This window comes from Oncorhynchus tshawytscha, unplaced genomic scaffold (genome assembly GCF_018296145.1).
Source record: "Oncorhynchus tshawytscha isolate Ot180627B unplaced genomic scaffold, Otsh_v2.0 Un_scaffold_1341_pilon_pilon, whole genome shotgun sequence".
NCBI classification, from domain to species: Eukaryota; Metazoa; Chordata; class Actinopteri; order Salmoniformes; family Salmonidae; genus Oncorhynchus; species Oncorhynchus tshawytscha.
This window is the reverse complement of record NW_024609828.1, coordinates 1,072,344-1,095,481: the sequence shown is the minus strand read 5'-3', so window position 1 is coordinate 1,095,481 and position 23,138 is coordinate 1,072,344. Positions and strand designations below refer to the sequence as shown.

At 43.5% G+C, this 23,138-nt stretch overlaps 1 protein-coding gene and 1 long non-coding RNA gene across 2 annotated transcripts in view; both read left to right on the top strand.

Annotated features, from left to right (window-relative positions):
• Positions 1-6,829, top strand: part of LOC112239288 (serine/threonine-protein kinase/endoribonuclease IRE1-like) — a 43,888-nt gene extending 37,059 nt beyond the window's left edge. The window contains 2 exon segments of the mRNA XM_042319225.1: positions 1,429-1,485; positions 1,590-6,829. The gene's annotated coding sequence lies outside the window, so the exon portion shown is untranslated.
• Positions 6,830-11,743: 4,914 nt separating this feature from the next.
• On the top strand, positions 11,744-21,078 carry LOC121846130. The gene is made up of 3 exons (XR_006083053.1): positions 11,744-12,182; positions 12,937-13,099; positions 19,636-21,078. It is a non-coding gene; the product is annotated as an uncharacterized LOC121846130 (long non-coding RNA).
• The last annotated feature ends 2,060 nt before the right edge of the window (positions 21,079-23,138 follow it).

The window sequence follows — 23,138 nt, the reverse complement described above, 5'->3', positions numbered from 1 at the left end:
CCCCCTTCCCCTTTCGACCTGTCTATTGTGCTTGATGCAAACGTGGGCCCCTCTTTCATCAACAGCTATCCCATTGGATTGTGGAGGAGGCTATTATATACTTCTATTAGCAAGGGTTTACAGCCCCCGGAGATTCTGAGTGTGCTCATTCCACCTGTGTTTTGGCGTCTTGGGCACTCTTTACAAGAGATCTGCACCATTCACACCAACATAGACATAGAGCTATGGCATACTGTTTTTGTCTTACTATCATTTTTAGACAGACCCCAATGAGAGAGAATATGTTGAAAAGTATTCTCTGTCTGACATTGCAGTCACGTTCATTTTCAGTTCTAAGTTCAAGTTTAAAAGATGTAATTTACGGACATTGAACATGTCTATTCTTTAGGGTTGTCAAACATTTAAAATGGTTAATTGCGTTAGTTAATTGCGATTAATCACGATAATTGAAAAAATTTGAATTTGCTCAAATTTGTCCCTAAAAGTTTAGTCCATTTTTTTTTAAAGCAGTGGCAGAAAGAATAAAACATAGCTCCTGTGATATTGGGCATAACTTTTACGTGATTTTGGCTAGAGTCATCAGCGACGTCAGCAAGCATTGACTGTAGCTGTGTTCTGTGCTTAACAGCTTCCGTGTGGAAATGCGTGTGTTTAAAAGGATCCGTGCAGTGAAGAAAATGGAGATGCGATTAACGCAGATGGACCAACTCAATTTGGCCTTGTTTGGGGTGGACCTCATTAGAATAATACCCAGTGTTCTTTGCAAGTGTATATTTTAAAACGTTATGTCGATAGAGAATATTGTTGTAGTTAGTGTTCGGTTGGTTGTGTCTATAAACTTTGAACATGATCACTGCCAGTTCTTCAGCTTTTGAAATGGCTAATATAAGTGCAAGTGACAGATGAGAGCAATAATAAATCAATCAGAACCAAATATTTTTGGGATTGAGACATAATACTTTCATCATTGACATGAGATGTCAGTGAAATTGGTTACGGTTACAATTTGACCTTGTGAAACCACAGCAAAAAATACAGATTTTCAATGTCCAAAAAAACCACAGATTTTTATCTGTCACTTAGAACTGAAAATGAACATGGCTTTAATGTCAGACACCATTTCAACACCCAGAGGAGTCATCTTTTCAACGTCCCTAAAATATGTATTTTAAACTTTCACTTACAACTGAAAATTAATATGGTTCCAATGTCAGATGTTTTTTCAACATCATTTAAGGTCATTTTGCTTACTGGGCTACCAAGAAAGAAGACATTTTTAAAAATATATTCACAGCCTACTAAAGGATGTACTTCTTTTGTAGTTTTGTTAATTTCAAATATGTTTCACTGAGCAACACACAGTAGAAAAACAAGCAGTGCTATTTTAGATGATGTAGTTGATTGATTAATAGGTACTATTTTCCTCAGACTGATTATGCAAGACCCTACACAGCAGTGAGCTCGTAGACTGAAGTGCAATAATGGGTAAGAAATTGTTTGAGATATTGGTGTAATGATGTTTTTATATTCTACTAATACTTCATATAGGTAATAAATCAGTTATTTGATTTTTCTATTATATTCTACAGCAGAGGAACCTGATGAACTGCCTGTTGAAAAATGGACTGACTCCAACGTGAGCTCTTGGTTAAGAACTATTGGAGTGAAGGAGCAATACATCAAGAATTTATGAGGAAGAGGTAGATGGGAGAATTCTCCTTGTACTGACTGAGGACTATCTGAGAAAAGAGATTGGAATGAAATCAGGACCAGCTCTGTTGATCATCAGAAAGAGAAATGAGCTTGTAGACACCAAACAGACAACTCGGGGCAAGGAAAAGCCTCAAAGTAGCAACAATAGTGAACAGGGAAGTAAAAAGAAGAAGCAGGGATCAGCTCCCCAGATTCCAGAGACAGATCAAGGTCTTTCAGAGGAAGAGAAACAAACTCATCAAGGACAATCTGTTGAGGACAATGTGTTAACCACGAAGAGAGACTGCAAGCCACGGCCATTTGGCAAAGAAGGCATTGATTTCACATATGTCAAACATAGTGTTCTGCAACCTGAATCTGGTGTATTTGATCTGATATCTCCCTGTCATGAGTACAAGTCACTTGACAATGCTGCCAAATTGGACCGCACAAGACTACAGGCAAAATTTGCCAAAGAGGTTCTCAAATTCGGTACTGGCTGCATGAATATCAGATCAAATGGCACAATACACTTTGGTGTAATGGACAGTAGGGATGATGCAGGCTATGTGCATGGTGAGATAATTGGTGTTCGGGTTTCTGAAAAAGATATATATGTTGATGCATTGGATCACATTGAGAGGAGTTTCTCCTCTCGCTCTGACAGTGAGCATGTGCGACAGTGCATACGTCCACCTCAGTTTATTGAGGTCATGGACATAGAAAAAAGGTATGTGGTGGAGGTTGATATTGTTCCCTCCATAAGCATTGTTAAGAACCGAGTGTACTCTGTTCGCCTGCCAAACTTCAAAGAGTCCTCTAACAAGATTGAGCATGAAAAGGAAACAATCTATCGCAGGGTAGGATCAAAAACCGAGCCAGTGAGTGATCAAAATGACTTCTACCAGCGAGTCAGAGACAGAGATGCCCAAAGAGAAGAGGCTGAGCATTGTCGATATGTTAACACCCCAGACATCTGCCAAGACCTCGGAAGGAAACTCACCATGCTGATAACCAGTGGCAAGAAATTCATTGAAAAGGAGAAATGGTACATTCTTGTCACTAACCAGTTCCAACCAGATGACTTGAGCAGCATTGCCTTCTTGCTCAACATGAACATTTTCTGTGTGTTCGATTTTGACCCTGATTCCAAAGTGTCAGGATTGTGCAGTAAATACATTCAGCACCATGCTGCAAATATGCATTTCATGCAGAACTACAAAATATCAAGTGGTATGAGCATTGGAGACTTTGTGAGCCATTTGCATTTGTTTGAGCAAACCAGCTGGATCTTTTGCAACGGACGGAATGATTACAAAGGGAATGAAAACCCCTGTGATGAGATGACATGGATCAAAACAAAAATTACTCTCCTGAGGGAATCTGTGTCATTGATCTGCAAACAGGTCTTGCCAAAAGGAGCATTCCTGGTGGTCTTCCTTCTCACATCCCCTGTTGAGAAACCACTTTTGCACACCTTCTATGAGTTCTTCACAGATATGGAAGGCCATGAAGACATCATTTGCATCTCAGAATCTGAGGATAACTATCAGAAATGGCAAAGTTTTGCAGAGGGTTCATGTGGAACAGAAACTGTGAACCGCTCCAGTGTTGTCGGGATGAAAATGAGCCATGTTGATGCGACACTGCAGCGAATCCAACCTGTAACATCTCGAGACACCAAACACTTGCCTATCTACCTGAAAGGACAGTGCCTGCTTGAAACTCGTGACGAGGAAAGGATGTATTCCTTGGAAATCCTGAGTGTCAATCATTGTGATGAAACAAGCGATGATTACATCAAGGCAGAAAAAGAAAACATTGAAAGACAGTTCTACCACGGGGGAAGAGTGACCTGGTTGAATTTCTGGCTTGCAGAGAAGAGGTTTGTTGGAGAAGTAATTCAAAGGGATGCATACAGGGAGGTCTCCAAACTTCTCACTGACACTATGAAATGGGGCGTAGACAGACCTGTGAACAGTATCAACATCTACCATCACCCAGGAAGCGGTGGAAGCACAGTGGGAAGGCAAGTGTTATGGAACAAGAGGACAGACCTAAGATGTGCTGTTGTGAAGCCGTCATACTCCGCAGCCACTGTATCTGAACATGCTGTCCAGCTCAGAGAGTATGAGGAAAAAGATCCTGAGAAATGTCTCCCAGTGCTCCTGCTGATTGAGGACTGTGACAAAGAATACCTTGATGAGCTGAGGAATGAATTAGAGTTTGCCATCAACACTAAGAAAATCAAACAAGGAACACCATGCTTCATTATGTTGAGCTGCAGACGATCACATAACCCAGAGAAGATGTGCAAAGACTCACCATTGCAGAATGTAGCTGTCACTCACAAACTATCAAAAGAAGAGAAGAGACAGTTTGCTGGGAAACGACAGGAGCTTGAAGAACAGTACCAGCCAGAATTCATTTTGACATTCGTCTTGATGAGTGAAGAATTTGAACACCAGAAGATTGTTGAGTATGTTGCGCAATTTGTGAAACATTTGCTCCAAGACATTGATCATGAAGCAGTTGTCACTCAGCTCATTCGGTATGTGGCATTGCTCAACACTTATGTTCAGAACTCATTCATTTCCCAGTCCCATTGCGAAGCTCTGCTAGTATTCACCATTCATATGGATCGATTCCGCCAGCATGCTTTTGAGAGATCACTGAGTGAGCAGGCCAAACTTGTCTTCATACATCTGAGAGATGACAAGACGCACATTGAATCAGTTCGAATCATTCATCCACTTGTTGCAAAGGAAATCCTTCAGCAGCTCCTTGGTGACCAAAAGCTGCAAAGTGGGTTGGCCATGGACCTTCTCCACGAGGATGTGCTTTTTGAGCACAGATTTGGAAAAGAAGATTATGGGAAGTTCCTGCGAGCCCTGTTCATGAGACGCTGCAGAGTAAGTAAAGGTGATGAATCAAACAGCTTTTTCTCTCCTCTCATTGAACATGTGAGTGAAAAGGAAACCCCTGACAAGGCAATCGAGCTCCTCAAGGAGGCATACAAACGCTTCAACAAAGATGCATTCTTTGCTCAGCAACTTGCTCGCCTGAATTACTCCCATGAGAAGTTTGAAGAGGCAAAAGATTGGGCGGAGATAGCAGCGAAACAAATGCCTAACAACTCTTACATTCTTGACACGAAAGGCCAGGTATACAGAAGATGGTTCAACGCCAAGTGTAAAGCAATTGAGAAAGTACCAAAAACGGCAGAAAATACAGCAGATGCTGTTGAAACTGCGCTGAAAGCAATGGAGTGTTTCAGAGAATGTGAGAAAGCTGCTATCTCGGACCTTGAAAACATGAACAACAGTGGCTTTTTTGCTGCAGTTGAAGTTGGCTGCAGTCTGTTGAAGCTCGTATTCTCATTACGTGTTTTCTCAAGCAAAACGTATGGCCATTCAGAATGTATGAAGTACCTTCTCACTGATTACATTCCTGAGGAAGTGAAGAAGCCCTGGGAGAATTTTCACATCAATTTGAAAGGCCTTCAAATGACACTGCATGAAGCCCTGGAGTGGATCTCGGAGGACCTGAGTTACTTCCAGACAGACATCAGTGCAGATGAGGAGGAGACAATTGAAAGTTCTGAGATGAAAATAAGCCATCCAATGACATGGTTGGTAAGAAAATCCTCTGAGTATGGTAAATATTTCAGTGATGCCTCTAACAGCATTGCCCCAAAACTGTGCCAGTTGAACCCTGGCAGTTTAACTCCTTTCATAAAACGCATGACCATTTACCGGCTTGGTGGGGGGAATATAACTTCAATCTTCTCCCTTCTGACTGACCAGAAAGAAAGAGACCAAGTCAAAGTCCTAGAGAATATCATATCGCTCTACCCCAGCAACCCTCTGATGGCCAGGCTGGATCAAATGGATCTTGTCAATTACATAGCAGCTCATATTGCTCTGAGTTGCCTTACAACCCAATCTCCAAAGTTGGTGGCTCTGAAAGACCTTCAGAAACTCAGTCAGCAGTTCCCAACAGAGAAACGGAAGTGCCTGTCCAGTGCTCTGTTCCTGCTCATCTTGCTCTTCTGGCCAGAAGATCATAACACAGACCCTGAAAAAGAGACCAAATACAACATTGTTCTATCAGCTGTTGAGTACCTCAAAAGGAGCTACTGGACCAAAATGAAGGATATTCCACAAAGGAAGAAAATTATTTACACCCACTTTTTCCTGAGTAATGGAAGTGGGTGGGACAAGATTGTTCACAAAAGCAAGATTGAAACGATTACAAAGGTCCTCTCCATCTCAGAAAAGAGAATGAAGTGGTTCAGTGGGGAGGTGTGGAAAATGCCAGAGATGGCAAAACTGCTCAGGACTGTGTCTGGGTGGACAGAAGATGGGATAGTGTACCTTGAGGGCCCAAAAGAGAAGAAGTTCACTATTCCTCATCTGAAAGCAGCCTCCGTGCCCTATGGCAATGAAAACATCACATTCTACTTGGGGTTCACATTTAGAGGACCTGTTGCGTACAACATCACTGTGAAAAAGTAGGGTCGCCACTTAGACAAATCCTGCCAGAAAAGGAGTCTTATGGAATATCTCCTGAACATTTTGGACCAACATACCAATGAATTAATATGTTTTAGAGCGCATTGTCAGAGGAAGACTGTGTGTGTGTGTGTGTGTGTACAAAATTCAGTTTAGTGTCTTAAGAATGAAGTAAATTCTGCCTGTAAAAAAATATTTCACAGGGCAAATGTATGGATATTTTGCATACCCTAAGTGTAAAGTTATTTCTGTTTGAATGCTTTGTTGCAAGTTTTCAACCATTATATGGACTGGAAATATTAAGGAATGTGTTGTCAAATTATGCAGTCATGATCTGTTTTTGTTTGTTGAATACTGTATATTTATTTTATATTAAATCTTGTCTTATGCAGGAAGCCTGTGTAATATTATATGTATTGTGCCCAAAATGTGGTATTTGATAACCAACTACTTTGTACTTCTCTTATTCATTTTAATGATAGTTTTCCCAGTGAAATGGCCCCTTTATATAGGATTTTCACATTTGATGTATTTTTTTCTAACCAGTCTTAATATTGTCTTTTTGTATGAAGAATGACTAGTTCAAAAATGGAGTTACGCCTAATAAAGTTGCCTTAACTTTTTGTTTGTTTTGAATGGTTGTGTGACTGTTTCTTTTAGCAAATGTGTGAACAATGCTAAAATAGTAACATGAAATTCACACATAGAAAAAATACAAAATAAACATTTTAATGGTTGTCCCATGAATCCATAGGACATAATGAACATAATGAAAACAGTTGAATTCAAACTACCCACAAGCAGGTATGTAGGCTGAAGTGCAATGCTTCTAACACTTAGAACTGTGATGGACAGTGTCCATTGTGTAAAGTCTACTGAAATGAACTCTGGTTTGTCAACATAACTTCAGTGGTCAACATCAACTAGATGTCCCATTCCTTCTCTGAAGACCAAAATGGCATGAAGCTAAGGTGTATCCACGACATCAACAACACATAAGTGAGCATCTCGTCATAGAATCATAGCTGGATATTTTACCCTCTTGTTGCAAACTCGAAGTGTATTCAATAGTAGTCAAATATTTTCCTCAATATGAGGCATGCAGATCAAATATAGTAGATGTATGACCAATCAGATCAAATATAGTAGATGTATGACCAATCATTGTTGTGCATTATTAACGGCACATCTTTGTTAATTTCAGCCCAAAAGTGTGTTGTTTTTTTGTCCTACATTCATTTACTATAATTGCATTGATTGAGGATCTCTGTAATTGAATGTGATTGCTTTTATTAGATGTTTTTATTTATTGTGCTGAATGTTATTGTTTTATACGTGTATGTTGTTGTAATATTCTGTTTTTATTGTAATGTGTACAAGGCTCTCGTAAAATATATTTTAATCTCAATGTGACTCCCTGTTTAAATAAAAAACGACATGCAGTTGAAAACAATGAACATTTTGTCAGGAGTCAACTGTATTTCACAATTGAAATGACCAACGCTAACACTCACAATCCACTGCATTTTTGTCAGGATGTGCAGTAACAGTCACAGATCACTACATAGTGAAGCAGAGTGTTCACCTTTGACCGTCAGCATTTCAGGGACCTTTGTTATGGAGAAAGACTTCTAACTGCTGCTTCCAACCCGTATAAGTAAATGATTCCACGAGAGGACGTGGAAGACCTTCCTCATCCTGGTAAGAGAGGTCTCATCACAAGCCTCAGTAAGGTTTATGGATCAAATGTGTTCTTATTATGCCAACAACTCGCTGAAGTAAGGGATGATTGATTATGACTATCTGTTGTGGTAAGGTATAATTAATATCTAACATTTATGTTCAGAATACAAACTAATTACATAGATGATTAATGTCTGCACTGTCCTGTCATGGGATCCATCTGGGTCGAGTTCGACTTTACAGAATGTTCAGATGGAAATACTGTGCAGAAATATTGTGTAGGAAAGACATGGTTCTCTGTCATTGCCTTAGCTTATGATGTTTTGTGTTGTTATCCCTAGTTTTGCTTAGCCCTGTTGTTTAGTTTTCAATACCCAACATATATTATAAAGTAATGGTGGTATATCAATTATACCTACTGTAGTTGAAAAAAGCTTGTCCAGTTTTCCAGTTGTTTGCTGGTTTTACATCTGTTTTTCATTGACCACGGCACACCACACCCTGACATTGACCACAGCACACCACACCCTGAGTAACAACCTGTATGGTCTACCACACTGTCTCTCATTAGCACCACACCCTGAGTAACAACCTGTATGGTCTACCACACTGTCTCTCATTAGCACCACACCTGAGTAACAACCTGTATGGTCTTCCACACTGACTCTCATTAGCACCACACCCTGAGTAACAACCTGTATGGTCTACCACACTGTCTCTCATTAGCACCACACCCTGAGTAACAACCTGTATGGTCTACCACACTGACTCTCATTAGCACCACACCCTGAGTAACAACCTGTATGGTCTACCACACTGACTCTCATTAGCACCACACGCTGAGTAACAACCTGTATGGTCTACCACACTGACTCTCATTAGCACCACACCCTGAGTAACAACCTGTATGGTCTACCACACTGACTCTCATTAGCACCACACCCTGAGTAACAACCTGTATGGTCTACCACACTGTCTCTCATTAGCACCACACCCTGAGTAACAACCTGTATGGTCTACCACACTGTCTCTCATTAGCACCACACCCTGAGTAACAACCTGTATGGTCTACCACACTGTCTCTCATTAGCACCACACCCTGAGTAACAACCTGTATGATCTACCACACTGACTCTCATTAGCACCACACCCTGAGTAACAAGCTGTATGGTCTACCACACTGTCTCTCATTAGCACCACACCCTGAGTAACAACCTGTATGGTCTACCACACTGTCTCTCATTAGCACCACACCTGAGTAACAACCTGTATGGTCTACCACACTGTCTCTCATTAGCACCACACCCTGAGTAACAACCTGTATGGTCTACCACACTGACTCTCATTAGCACCACACCCTGAGTAACAACCTGTATGGTCTACCACACTGACTCTCATTAGCACCACACCCTGAGTAACAACCTGTATGGTCTACCACACTGACTCTCATTAGCACCACACCCTGAGTAACAACCTGTATGGTCTACCACACTGTCTCTCATTAGCACCACACCCTGAGTAACAACCTGTATGGTCTACCACACTGTCTCTCATTAGCACCACACCCTGAGTAACAACCTGTATGGTCTACCACACTGTCTCTCATTAGCACCACACCCTGAGTAACAACCTGTATGGTCTACTACACTGTCTCTCATTAGCACCACACCCTGAGTAACAACCTGTATGGTCTACCACACTGTCTCTCATTAGCACCACACCCTGAGTAACAACCTGTATGGTCTACCACACTGTCTCTCATTAGCACCACAACCTGAGTAACAACCTGTATGGTCTACCACACTGACTCTCATTAGCACCACACCCTGAGTAACAACCTGTATGGTCTACCACACTGTCTCTCATTAGCACCACACCCTGAGTAACAACCTGTATGGTCTACTACACTGTCTCTCATTAGCACCACACCCTGAGTAACAACCTGTATGGTCTACCACACTGTCTCTCATTAGCACCACACCCTGAGTAACAACCTGTATGGTCTTCCACACTGTCTCTCATTAGCACCACACCCTGAGTAACAACCTGTATGGTCTACTACACTGTCTCTCATTAGCACCACACCCTGAGTAACAACCTGTGTGGTCTACCACACTGTCTCTCATTAGCACCACACCCTGAGTAACAACCTGTGTGGTGTTCCACACTGTCTCTCATTTGCACCACACCCTGAGTAACAACCTGTATGGTCTACCACACTGTCTCTCATTAGCACCACACCCTGAGTAACAACCTGTATGGTCTACCACACTGTCTCTCATTAGCACCACACCCTGAGTAACAACCTGTATGGTCTACCACACTGTCTCTCATTAGCACCACACCCTGAGTAACAACCTGTATGGTCTACCACACTGTCTCTCATTAGCACCACACCCTGAGTAACAACCTGTATGGTCTACCACACTGTCTCTCATTAGCACCACACGCTGAGGAGAGTTTTCTCACGAGTAGTCTTCCCTATGCCCTATATGAACTTGTCCATTCCCGTTGTGATTATTCTGAAGAAGGCCATTGAAGGCTGAAACGTCAATTTTTAAACTTGTCTAATAAAACCATTTATTTTTTTATAGTGAGCGAGCGTTGAAAATTTTCCTGTCCAATGATGTATACTGAACAAAAATATAAATGCAACATGTAAGGTGTTGGTCCAATGTTTTGTGAGCTGAAATAAAAGATCACAGGAATTTTCCATACGCACTAAAAGCTTATTCCTCTCAAATTCTGTGCTCGAATTTGTTTACATCACTGTTAGTGAGCATTTCTCCTTTGCAAATATAATCCAGCTACCTGACTGGTGTGGCATATCAAGAAGCTGATTAAAGAGCATCATCATTACACAGGTGCACCTTGTGTTGGGGGCAATAAAAGGCCACTCTAAAATGTGTCGTTTTGTCACACAACACAATGCCACAGATGTCTCAAGTTTTGAGGGAGCGTGCTGACTGCAGGAATGTCCACCAGAGCTGTTGACAGAGAATTTAACGTAACAATTTCTACCATAAGCCACCTCCAACGTTGTTTGAGAGAATTTGTCCAACAGGCCTCACAACCGCAGACCATGTGGAACCACACCAGCCCAGGACCTCCACATCTGGCTTCTTCACCTGCGGGATCGTCTGAGACCAGCCACCCAGATAGGTGATGAAACTGAGGAATATTTCTCTGTAATAAAGCCCTTTTGTGGGGAAAAACTAATTCTGACTGTAACTTGCTCCCAAGTGGCTGCGCCTCTGCCCAGTGGAATGTGAAGTCCATAGATTAGGGCTAAATTAATTTATTTCCTTGTATGAACTTTAACTCAGTAAAATCTTTGAAATTGTTGCATGTTGCGTTTATATATTTTTGTTCAGTGTAGAATGGGGAATGATGCCAGCTCTACGCAAAACAGGATCATTCCACTCTCCTGAGGCCCTAGAGACCTCAGCAAAGGGGTGGCTCTCCCACAGACAAAAATGCATTAGCAGCCTGGTCTGGTCTGCTTAGTTCATTGACTGTATATGAACCAGAAAAAAAGGAGACCGTGAGATGTCTCACTTCCTCTTCCGTCTCTGACCTTAAGGCCATGACAGCAAAGCAAGACTCTTCTCTTGGCAGTACAGTATCATCCTCCTAAGGCCAGCAGATGTCGATTCAGGACAGGCAGTGATCCATGGCAGCACTGGAGTGAGTACTCTAATACTATCTGAACCGGTAGTTATCCTTTCATGAAGGGGTTGCTGAAATGAGTATTCATCAGCAGAATAGTAGACTAGAGACAGTTGGCCTCTTCATGAAACCCAGATATCGGTTTTGTGTCAAAATCATCATCAATCTTCCGGTCCTGCAGGAATACAGGTTTGGACTCATGTTATTCACGCAACAATACAAACATCATGCCTATTGAGTGAAATAAAGAAACTAAATTGTATCATCATTTCAAACATGCTTTTCTCAATGTCTATAGAAACTTGTTGACTTATTCTGGGTTATCGATTTTCATTGAATATGGCCTTATGGTCTCCTGTTTTATGTACAGTAGCTACTCTACAGCACACTGTACATCTGTAGTGTACATCTGTTTTCTCTCTCATACTGTTTCTACCTTTCTTATCTACATTCTACATTCCCGACAACAGTAAATCACACCCTGCGTTGTTAGTGGTACTGGTAGACCTGAACTTCTCAGCCACACCTCTAACCCATCCCACTTTCAGAGGAAGTAGATCCTCATTCGGTGTACGTCTCACAAGCTATCAACATCAGTGGGAGCAGAATAAGTTATCTGGTACCGTAAGTAGTATCCCATTATTCTATTAATACTGTATACATTGTGATTTTGACAAGGTTGATCAGACTTTTAGAAGGGTCAAGGATATGGTTATATGTGAAATGGGATAGAATACCACTCTTATAGGACAGGATTAAACTGGATGTTTCATGGGTGTAGTTAGGAAGTTAGTTGCTTCAAGTAGGAGACCCTCATGAGGCCGTAAAACATGACTCAAACACAAATCTGGAGACAAAAAGTAAACATTGTCGTGAGAAGATTAGTGAGAGGAAAGAGGAAGTGTAGAAAAATAATGACAGAAAGTTGCATATATACAGAGTGTGTGACTTTCTTTCTGTATTTTTATACAGTTTACTCTCCGCTAGTCAGCACCGCTACATAAATTGGGTGTGCGTCAGCTCATGCTTTTTACAGAAAACAGGAGGTAAACATAAAGGACAGACAGTATATCGCTTCTGTGTGATAAATAAAAATCCTCAATCTTCTGGTCCTGCAGGAATGCAGGTTTGGACTCATGTTATTCACTCAACAAAACAGTGTAGGTCTACTGACTGAAATAAAGGAACTCAACTGTATAATAAATGTCCTATTTTTTACATTGTCCATTTAAACTTTTGTTGTTGAATTATTCTGGTTACTTTTCTTCATTGAATAGGGGCCTGTTGTTTAATGTACAGTAGCTACTCTACAGTGTACTGTACATCTATAGTGTACATCTGTTTTCTCTCATACTGTGTTTCTACCTTCCTTGTTTAGAGGAGGGGCTTATGGGGCTTATGACTTCTCTACATTCCAGACTACAGTAAATCACACCCTGCATGGTACTGGTAGACCTGAACTTATCAGCCACGCCTCTAACCCATCCCACTTGGGTATAAGCTGACTCAACATCAGCAAGAGCAGAAGACTATCCGATCCTGTAAGTAGTATGGCTTTCCCGTAAGTAGTATGGGATATGTTGTGTGTAATGAAATAACGATATGAAATGATGAGAAAACCACCCTTAGGACAGGATTCAACTTGATGTTTCATGGGTGTAGTCAGCTAATGACTAGTTTTGAGCAGAAAACCTCATGAGAGCTAATAACATGAACGAAAAATAGATCTCGAGACAAAATGTAAACATTGATGAAAGTAGTTTAGTGAGAGGATAAAAGACGGAGGCACTAAGTAGAGTTTGGTTTGTGATTCGTAGACTTTTTAAATGTATTTTTATTTCACCTTTATTTAACCCGGTAGGCAAGTTGAGAACAAGATCTCATTTACAACTGCGACCTGGCCAAGATAAAGCAAAGCAGTTCGACACATAACAACACAGAGTTACACATGGAGTAAAACAAACATACTGTAACGGTTTTCTAGTGGTGATGAAGGAGAGTCGGACCAAACTGCAGCGTGTCGATTGCGATCCATATTTATTAAACAAAACGTAAACACGACTAAACACTAAACACTACAAAACAATAAACGTAATGAAAACCGAAAACAGCCTATCTAGTGCAAACTAACAGAGAGTACAAGTAAGACACTAAGGACAATCACCCACGACAAACTCAAAGAATATGGCTGCCTAAATATGGTTCCCAATCAGAGACAACGATAAGCACCTGCCTCTGATTGAGAACCACTCCAGACAGCCATAGACCTTGCTAGACAACCCACTAAGCTACAATCCCAATACCGCCACCAAAACCCCAAGACAAACACACCACAATTACAAAAACCCCATGCCACACCCTGGCCTGACCAAATACATAAAGATAAACACAAAATACTTTGACCAGGGCGTGACAGAACCCCCTAAGGTGCGGACTCCCGAACGCACCTCAAAACAATAGGGAGGGTCCGGGTGGGCGTCTGTCCATGGTGGCGGCTCCGGCGCGGGACGTGGACCCCACTCATTTAATGTCTTAGTCCCCTCTCCCTTCGTCCCTGGATAGTCCACCCTCGCCGCCGACCATGGCCTAGTAGTCCTCACCCAGAACCCCACTGGACTGAGGAGCAGATCGGGACTGAAGGACAGCTCGGGACCGAGGCAGCTCGGGAGTGAGAGCTCGGGAGTGAGAGAAAGCTCGGGAGTGAGAGGAAACTGGGAGTGAGAGGAAAGCTCGGGAGTGAGAGGAAGCTCGGGAGTGAGAGGAAGCTCGGGAGTGAGAGGAAGCTCGGGAGTGAGAGGAAGCTCGGGAGTGAGAGGAAGCTCGGGAGTGAGAGGAAGCTCAGGCAGGTAGATAGATCTACCAGCTCCTGGCTGGCTGGTGGTTTCAGCAGATCCTGGCTGACTGGCAGATCCTGGCTGACTGGCAGATCTGGAAGAGTCTGGTTGACTGGCAGATCTGGAAGAGTCTGGTTGACTGGCAGATCTGGAAGAGTCTGGTTGACTGGCAGATCTGGAAGAGTCTGGCTGACTGGCAGATCTGGAAGAGTCTGGCTGACTGGCAGATCTGGAAGAGTCTGGTTGACTGGCAGATCTGGCAGAGTCTGGCAGATCTGGAAGAGTCTGGTTGACTGGCAGATCTGGAAGAGTCTGGCTGACTGGCAGAGTCTGGCTGACTGGCAGATCTGGAAGAGTCTGGCTGACTGGCGACGCTGGGCAGACTGGCGATGCTGGGCAGACTGACGGCGCTGGGCAGACTGGCGACGCTGGGCAGACTGGGGGCACTGGCGGCGCTGGGCAGACTGGCGGCACTAGCTGCTCCATATAGGCTGACAGCTCTGGCGGCTTCTTACAGACTGACCGCTCTGGCGGCTCCGTGCTGACTGGCAGCTCCTTGCAGACTGGCAGCTCCTTACAGACTGACAGCTCCGTGCAGACTGACAGCTCCGTGCAGACTGACAGCTCCGTGCAGACTGGCAGCTCCATGCAGACTGGCAGCTCCATGCAGACTGGCAGCTCTGGCTGCTTCATGCAGACTGACATCTCTGTCTGCTCCATGTAGACTGGCTGCTTCATGCAGACTGGCAGCTCGGGCTGCTTCATGTAGACTGACAGCTCTGGCTGCTCCATGCGGACTGACAGCTCTGGCTGCTCCATGTAGACTGACTGCTTCATGCAGACTGGCAGCTCGGGCTGCTTCATGTAGACTGACAGCTCTGACTGTTCCATGCAGACTGACAGCTCTGGCTGCTTCATGCAGACTGGCAGCTCGGGCTGCTTCATGTAGACTGACAGCTCTGGCTGCTCCATACGGACTGACAGCTCTGGCTGCTCCATGTAGACTGGCTGCTTCATGCAGACTGGCAGCTCGGGCTGCTTCATGTAGACTGACAGCTCTGGCTGCTCCATGCAGACTGACAGCTCTGACTGCTCCATGCAGACTGACAGCTCTGGCTGCTTCATGCAGACTGGCAGCTCTGGCTGCGCTGAACAGGCGGGAGACTCCTGCAGCGCTGTGTCGGAGGAAGGCTCTGGTTGCGCTGAACAGGCGGGAGACTCCGGCAGCGCAGGAGAGGAGAAAGGCTCTGGCTGCGCTAAACAGGCGGGAGGCTCCGGCAGCGCTGTAGAGGAGGAAGGCTCTGGTTGCGCTGAACAGGCGGGAGGCTCCGGCAGCGCTGTAGAGGAGAAAGGCTCTGGCTGCGCTAAACAGGCGGGAGACTCCAGCAGCGCAGGAGAGGAGAAAAGCGCTGGCTGCGCTGAACAGGCGAGGCACACTGAAGGCCTGGTGCGTGGTGCTGGAACTGGTGGTACTGGATCGAGGACACGCACAGGAAGCCTGGTGCGGGGAGCTGCTACCGGAGGGCTGGGGTGTGGAGGTGGTACTGGATAGACCGGACCGTGCAGGCGCACTGGAGCTCTTGAGCACCGAGCCTGCCCAACCTTACCTGGCTCGATGCCCACTCTAGCCCGGCCGATACGAGGAGCTGGAATATACCGAACCGGGCTGTGCACCCGCACTGGAGACACCGTGCGCTCCACAGCATAACACGGTGCCTGCCCGGTCTCTCCAGCCCCCCGGTAAGCACAGGGAGTTTGCGCAGGTCTCCTACCTGGCATAGCCATACTCCCTGTAAGCCCCCCCCCCAAGAAATTTTTGGGGCTGACTCCCGGGCTTTCTTGCCAACCGTGTTCCCTCGTATCGCCGGCTCCTCTCTCCGGCTGCCTCTGCTCTCCTAAGTGCCTCCACCTGTTCCCATGGAAGGCGATCCCTTCCCGCCAGGATCTCCTCCCATGTGTAGCAACCCTTGCCATCCAATATATCGTCCCATGTCCAATCCTCATTGCGCCGCTGTTGCTGCCTTTGTTGCCTCTCCTCTTTCGGCTGCTCCTGCCTGTTGACACGCCGCTTGGTCCGTTGGTGGTGGGTGATTCTGTAACGGTTTTCTAGTGGTGATGAAGGAGAGTCGGACCAAACTGCAGCGTGTCGATTGCGATCCATATTTATTAAACAAAACGTAAACACGACTAAACACTAAACACTACAAAACAATAAACGTAATGAAAACCGAAAACAGCCTATCTAGTGCAAACTAACAGAGAGTACAAGACACTAAGGACAATCACCCACGACAAACTCAAAGAATATGGCTGCCTAAATATGGTTCCCAATCAGAGACAACGATAAGCACCTGCCTCTGATTGAGAACCACTCCAGACAGCCATAGACCTTGCTAGACAACCCACTAAGCTACAATCCCAATACCACCACCAAAACCCCAAGACATACACACCACAATTACAAAAACCCCATGCCACACCCTGGCCTGACCAAATACATAAAGATAAACACAAAATACTTTGACCAGGGCGTGACACATACAGTCAATAATACAGTAGAAAAATAAGTCTATATACAATGTGAGCAAATGAGGTGAGATAAGGGAGGTAAAGGCAATAAATAGGCCATGGTGGCGAAGTAAATACAATATTGCAATTAAAACAATGGAATGGTAGATTTAACAGTAGATGAGTGTGCAAAGTAGAAATACTGGGGTGCAAAGGAGCAAAATAAATAAATACAGTAGGGGAAGAGGTAGTTGTTTGGGCTATTTATAGATGGACTATGTACAGGTGCAGTGATCTGTGAGCTCCTCTGACAGCTGGTGCTTAAAGCTAGTGAGGGAGATAAGTGTTTACAGTTTCAGAGATTTTTGTAGTTCGTTCCAGTCATTGGCAGCAGAGAACTGGAAGGAGAGGCGGCCAAAGGGGGAATTGGCTTTGGGGTGACAAGTGAGATATACCTGCTGGAACGCGTGGGTGCAGCTATGGTGACCAGCGAGCAGAGATAAGGCGGGACTTTACCTAGCAGGGTCTTGTAGATGAACTGGAGCCAGTGGGTTTGGCGTTGAGTATGAAGCGAGGGCCAGCCAACGAGAGCGTACGGGTCGCAGTCGCGGGTAGTATATGGGGCTTTGGTGACAGAACGGATGGCACTGCGATAGACTGCATCCAATTTGTTGAGTAGGGTGTTGGAGGCTATTTTGTAAATGACATCGCCAAAGTCGAGCGATCGGTTGAACAGCATGCACTTAGTTTTACTTGCATTTAAGAGCAGTTGGAGGCTACGGAAGGAGAGTTGTATGGCATTGAAGCTTGTCTAGAGGGTTGTTAACACAGTGTCCAAAGAAGGGCCAGAAGTATACAGAATGGTGTCGTCTGCGTAGAGTTGGATCAGAGTCTCACCAGCAGCAAGAGTGACATCATTGATATATACAGAGAAGAGAGTCGGCCCAAGAATTGAACCCTGTGGCACCTCCATAGAGACTGCCAGAGGCCCAGCCAACAGGCCCTCAGATTTGACACATTGAACTCTGTCGGAGAAGTAATTGGTGAACCAGGCGAGGCAATCATTTGAGAAACCAAGGCTATTGAGTCTGCCGATGAGGATGTGGTGATTGACAGAGTCAAAATCCTTGGCCAGGTCAATGAATTGTCTTTCAGTATTGTCTTTTATGATATCGTTTAGGACCTTGAGCATGGCTGAGGTGCACCCATGACCAGCTCTGAAACCAGATTGCATAGCAGAGAAGGTACGGTGGGATTCGAAATGGTCGGTGATCTGTTTGTTAACTTGTCTTTCAAAGACCTTACAAAGGCAGGGTAGGATAGATATAGGTCTGTAGCAGTTTGGGTCAAGAGTGTCCCCCCCCTTTGAAGAGGGGGATGACCGCAGCTGCTTCCCAATCTCTGGGAATCTCAGACGACACGAAAGAGAGGTTGAACAGGCTAGTAATAGGGGTTGCAACAATTTCGGCAGATCATTTTTGAAAGAAAGGGTCCAGATTGTCTAGCCCGGCTGATTTGTGGGGGTCCAGATTTTGCAGCTCTTTCAGAACATCAGCTGACTGGATTTGGGAGAAGGAGAAATGGGGAAGGCTTGGGCAAGTTGCTGTGGGGGGTGCAGTGCTGTTGACTGAGGTAGGGGTGGCCAGGTGGAAAGCATGGCCAGCTGTAGAAAAATGCTTATTGAAATTCTCAATTATAGGGGATTTATCGGTGGTGACAGAGTTTCCTATCCTCAGTGCAGTGGGCAGCTGGGAGGAGGTGCTCTTACTCTCCATGGACTTTACAATGTCCCAGAACTTTTTGAGTTTGTGTTGCAGGAAGCAAATTTCTGCTTGAAAAAGCTAGCCTTGGCTTTTCTAACTGCCTGTGTATATTGGTTTCTAACTTCCCTAAAAGTTGCATTTTACGGGGGCTGTTCGATGCTATTGCAGAACACCACAGGATGTTTTTGTGTTGGTTAAGGGCAGTCAGGTCTGGAGAGAACCAAGGGCTATATGTGTTCCTGGTTCTAAATGTCTGTGTTCACAGTGCATGGAGCCCAGGGTGGCAGGTAGCCTAGTGGTTAGAGTGTTGGACTAGTAACCGAAAGGTTGTGAGATTGAATCCCCGAGCTGACGAGGTAAAAATCCCCTGAATAAGGCAGTTAACCCACTGTTCCTAGGCAGTCATTGAAAATAAGAATTTGTTCTTAACTGACTTTCCTAGTGAACTAAAGGTAAAAAGACCCACAATGGCAGTTGTTCCTGAGCTGCTGCTGGCCACTCTGAATGATTTGGGTAAAGCAGTGCAGAATACATTTATGTGAAGGCGTAGAAGGTTTCCCTCAATGCATCCCAGTGAGCCGGCTGGAGTACCCTGGCAGAAAGGACACTATCAGTAAGATGGTGGGGACCTACCAACCTGAGGACGCTGTGAAGATTACACTGGAGATCCTGAGGAAGATGAACCAGAACCAACTAGCTGAAACGTTAAAAAATATATATTTAAGGGTGATGAGAAATACGGTCTTTGCTTAATTACTGGCCTAACACTCTTAACCACCTCTTTTTAGGGAATTTATGAAATATCATTATTTATCCTGTAGAATTAGAAAGATTATCTCAGAGTAAACTTTTCGAGAGTTGTATTACATTAACTTGCTTTGAATTAACTTAATCTACCATATTTTCTACTATAATGTTTTTATCTACCATCTCTCTGTCTCTATGTGTCTCTCTCGCTCTCTCTCCCCCTAGATGGCCCTATTGGAGCTCTAGGAGATGGTTTTAACATGGAAGCATCTTCTTCAGGGAGATCTACAGGACGTTTTCAGCCAGGTGTTTTATTTTATAATTTCTCGCTCAGGTCCTCTTTAGGCTTCTTATCTTTGTGGATATGGTAGTTCTCAATGACATGATTTTGTGTGTTATATGCAGTCAAGTTGATCATTATTAGCAATCTTGATAAAGATTAGCAAAAAAGACTACAATACTATAATATATAAATATGTAATATAAAATAAAACATACAAATACTGAGCTATATGGTAAGTAAAAAATGAGGACATTTTATACTAATACAATTGTTTAGAGAAATATATATTTTTAACAGGTAATACAAAAAAAATCTAAAGAAGATAGGGGTCAAAATGATTGGCACCCCTGTTTTCAATACTCCAGCACCCTCCCTTTGAGAGGATAATTACACTGTTACACTGAGCCTTAATCTAAAATGTTTTATGAGATTGGAGAACACGTTGGGAGAGATCTTAGACCATTCCTCCATTCAGAATCTTTCCAGATCCGTGACATCATTTGCCTGCTCTTATGGACTACCCTCTTCAATTCAAACCACAGGATACTGATATGGCCATTGCACAGTGTTGATTTTGTGATTATATTGATTAGTGCTTGGGGTTATTGTCTTTTTGGAAGTGTCAGCCTCCTGGCAGAGACAACCAGGTTTTTGGCTAAAATGTCCTGGTACTTGGTAAAGTTCATGATGCCGTTGACCTTACGGGCCCCAGGACCAGTGGAAGCAAATCATCTTACTGGGATGAGTAAGCAGTTAGCGGACAGCAGACAAAGCTACAGCATGAGGTCGGGAGCCCTTGGCACCATGGGCTGGAATGCCCCAGAGGTCCTGGATGACAGCAGGAAAGTAAACCCTGTGAGTGGCTCCTGATCTTTACACTGGACCAGAGAACTGTTCAAGTCATTACAGATTCAGAGATAATCCTGAAAGAAATGTGATGAAATAGGCTAATTGGCATTTCCTTACAGGAGTTAAACAGGATTGTCCCATTGCTCAAAGGAACAGTTCACCCTAAAATCAAAGTTGATCTTCTGTTGTGGAGATCAAGCTACAGTATATTACACATACGTACATAAGAAAGATAGGCACCATCTACACAACCATGGTATGGGATGTGGACTATGCTCGACATTAGACCACTTTTGGGGATAAGAGGAACCACTTTCCATCCATAAGTTTATGCCATTAAAGTCATATTATATATATTTTTTAAATGTGATGGAACCAGGAAGTTTAGGTACAATTTTATGATTGCCAATAGATCATTTGTTCATTCGACATGGTGGGATCTTTTTGTGTCTGTAAAATGAATTATGTGAGAAATGGCAGTGGAAACAGCTTCATAAGCAAATATTGATATAATAACCATCATACTGAAGTAAACTTGGAGTCACGTGATGATATGTTGTGTGGTCCTCCCACTACGAATTTGTTGGCTAGAGAGCACATGTCAAGACCAGAGTAGGCACATTTCTATTTAATGCAACAGTTTGTGACAAAACTATTGGTAGAATTGAAAATACAATGGAAACACATTCAACTTCTGAGTTTTATTTGGTACATGAAAACTTAAGTGAAAAAGTACATTTTGTGTACACTATGTCATCACACTGATTTTTATCCACAGATTTATATCCTTAACAAGTTTTATCCTCAACATATTTGCTTACTAAATATGCTACCTGTATATGAAATAAATGTTGAGACAGATTAAGTTCACTCTGACCATTGCATTCATGAGTATTTAACTTGCACTATATAGTAATTTTCCTATTTAGCTCGTTGGTATGTTTTAGTTTTCATGCCTTGTGGAGAACTAGTCGGCTGAAGATTTCCTGACAGGTAGACTATATTTATAGGATATCTAACTTTAGACCAGGACATTGTGAGGTATTTCAATCTTGCTGCATTATGAGACTTGACGAGGGGATTGGTGTGTTTTACAGGTTTTAGGATAAATTATTAGAATGTACTGTGTGGATTACTCATTGCATGTATTTTCTCTTGCCAGATCTATGTAAATTCTGGTTGTATACAGGAGGGTCTGTCAGATCTTCTCTGTGCCATAAGAAACAAGGTGTCTTTCCAGCTAAATGGAACAACAATACTTTTATGATGTACTATTTATGGCTGGAGGGAAGGAGTGACAGAATTATAATTTGATGTAACAGTGTATGTATAACCTTCTCTGTGCAACAGCCTCGTATGTGTGTTTACCTGATTAAAGATGGACATTTATATGAATCGCTTTTCTTTTGTCCCCCTCCTATAGAAGCACTCTGATTAAATGTTCTCTTACCTCCCCTCCCTAAGGCATAACTGTCGTTTTCTTCCAAACAAAACTTACAGTGCTCAGACAAGGGAAGGGCAACTTCTTTGACAGCTCTGTGATTTGTGCAGCACTGAAATTATGCCCTAACTTTATTCCACAGCTCTCACTCTTCACTATACAGAGAGGACAGAGCCCCCAGGTGCTGCTTTGTTCTTAGCCTACAATGCATTTAAACACAGTGATAATGTTTATTTTTTTGAGGTGAGTTGAAAACATGATTTGCTTATGTATTTAGACAGTAGCAGCTCTTTGGCATTAAAGCAATTACACACACACACACCCCGTGCCCAAGGTCACAGAGCCACTGCAGACGCTGTGGCTCTGTCCTGTACTGGTGAGGACCAGGCCTGCATTGCCTGGGAGCCGCCGACAGGGGGGAGCAGCAAAACAAACCAGGCTCAAAATGTATCCGTCCTCAAGGTCCCCCGAAGCATCAAGAAGCCAGGGTGGACATGAACTAGTTTAGGCCGTACTGTGTAGTACAGATATAATATTTTATTTTCACTAGAATCTCTCCTAATGTCAAGTATTTTGAGTTATTCAAGTATTGTACATATTATCTTGAATAACCGGTTTACATATTACATTGACTCTGTACTGGTACACCCTGTATATAGCCTCCACATTGACTCTGTACTGGTACACCCTGTATATAGCCTCCACATTGACTCTGTACTGGTACACCCTGTATATAGCCTCCACATTGACTCTGTACTGGTACACCCTGTATATAGCCTCCACATTGACTCTGTACTGGTACACCCTGTATACAGCCTCCACATTGACTCTGTACTGGTACACCCTGTATACAGCCTCCACATTGACTCTGTACTGGTACACCCTGTATACAGCCTCCACATTGACTCTGTACTGGTACACCCTGTATATAGCCTCCACATTGACTCTGTACTGGTACACCCTGTATACAGCCTCCACATTGACTCTGTACTGGTACACCCTGTATACAGCCTCGCTATTGTTATTTTACTGCTGCTCTTTAATTATTTGTTACTTTTATTTTTTATTTATCTATTTTTTACTTAACCAACAATGAGGGTTTAAGAAAAATAAGTGTTAAGGGCCTGTATAAGTAAGCATTTCACTGTAAGGTGA